Below are 2,188 nucleotides of genomic sequence, written 5' to 3'. Positions count from 1 at the left end.
CAAAATTAGAAAAAAAGTTGTCTGTGTCCAAATATTTATGGACCTAACTGTAATTCTACTCATCAATGATTGGCCTTATTTCTTTCAATTGACTAATAATTGTTTCGATTTATTCCGCTGACACAAATCTTGGGATCATTTCCTCCCACTGACACCAATAATTGGGAATTCTTTCCAACCACTGACCCCGATGATTAGAGATCAGTTCTACTGACACCAATAATTGGGGTACATTTCATGTAAAAAGTAGTGTAGATCAGATTCTCTATACCAAATTAGTATACAGGGTGTTTTTGCTCTTTTGACAACCCCAAAATCTTTTCATAAAGATAAAAGAAGCAGAAGTGCAGAAGAGGGGCTTTTAGTGTCAAACAAAAATGAACTTTAATAGTGTATTCAACAAACAGAGTAGTACATGTAAATACCAGCAGTAATATTAACAAAAAACAAAACAAAAAGTGCAATCATCTCAACTGACCTGTTTCACCATATGGCTTCCTCAGGGGAAGTACAGACTTACATTAGTTTTTAACATGATGAATAAGGGAAATAAAAGGGGTGTAGACGCTACCCTCACTTGTAGAGGTCAAATAAGCCCCACCTCACTCATTTGAAAAGTAAGTTATAACATTGAACAAAGTAAAGAAAAGCAAAGGAGGTATTTGAGTTGTGGCTGTTCATGTTTATAATATATGTGCAATGAACACAAAATATCAGAGTGATGCATTAAAGATATCAGTACAGTACTCAATATTGATGGTCATTTCCTGATTACATCATCAGGGTGTATTTGACCGATATGAACTAGACAGAGATATTTACTGTTTGGTGTGGCTGGTTATCATCCACCATAGCCATTAAATTAGTAAGAAGACCGTGTAACTCATCTCTTTCTGATGCGTTTCACCTTGTGGCTTCTTCGGGGGTAACACTGAGAGCAGTTTTCCTGTTGAATCATACAGCAGAGATTGCAGCAGCAGCAATGGAAGTATTTATAGCAAAACATGTATTTACTCTACCCTCAGGCTCCTCCCTATTTTTCAATACCCTACAAGATCTATGAATACCTGCCCATAACTTTTGAAACACATAAAGTACTAAACTGAATCCTTTTCATTGGATTCTCTACATACAGCCAAAGCCACAGCTAAAATATATGTTGTAGAATACCATATATTGTGTATGTATATGTTGTAGGATAGTGGAACTATTACACCATATGTAATTAAAAAGATACCAAGAGATGTTGGTGATTAATCAAAAAGTGGTGTTCATGAAAGTAGGTACTGGTAGTCCCCTGGTTAAGGACATCCAACATACAGACACCTCCTAGATACAAACAGGGCTTCCCTGCTTGCTCCTGTGCAGAACTGAGGCTTGAAGGGGGGAGGGGACGGTTTGCATGACTTGCAGAAGAAATCTTTTGCCAAACACAAATGAGGTTGTGGGTGATCTTAGGGGGGTGAGCTCTTTCTGCAGCCTCTTGTAGCTCTTTAATAACCAAGACAAACTATGCAGTTGTTTCTTTTTGTATATCAAAGCACAACTTGCTCCAGAAGGTAATAAATGTCTAGGCTCCATAAAGATATTTTCTTTGCTTTGTTTGTGATTAATTACCAGTGAGGATTTTATTCAGTAACTGACACTACACCAATCTGGTATTCAGTAACTGACATCTAAACCTAATCTAAGGCTACGTACATACAGGTAGTCCCCGGGTTAAGGACATCCGACATACGGACGCCTCCTAGATACCAATGGGGCTTCCCTGCTGGCTCTTGTGCCGAACAGAGGCTTGGAGGGGGGAGGGGGCAGTTTGCATGACTTGCAGAAGAAATATTTTGCTAAACACAGTTGAGGTTGTGGGTGATCTTAGGGGGTGAGCTCTTTCTGCAGCCTTTTGTAACTCTTTAATGACTATAACAAACCCTGCAGTTGTTTATTTTTGCATATTAAAGCACAGCTTGCTCCAGAAGTTAATGAATGTCTAGGCCTTTTTTTTTTGCATTGTTTGTAATTAACTCACAGTGACCATTTTATTCAGTAACTGACACCATGCTGCCTAATAATATGTTGACAAACATCTGTCCTAACTGCATTCATTAACCACCTAGCCGGTATGCCCGACCTTCGTACGGGCAAAAAAAAATGGCTAGGATGGTTAACCCCGTAATTTTGTCACATCCTT

Source organism: Pyxicephalus adspersus, chromosome 12 (assembly GCF_032062135.1).
Source record: "Pyxicephalus adspersus chromosome 12, UCB_Pads_2.0, whole genome shotgun sequence".
Classification (NCBI taxonomy): domain Eukaryota; kingdom Metazoa; phylum Chordata; class Amphibia; order Anura; family Pyxicephalidae; genus Pyxicephalus; species Pyxicephalus adspersus.
The sequence above is the reverse complement of the archived record's forward strand: the minus strand, read 5'-3'. Positions refer to the sequence as shown.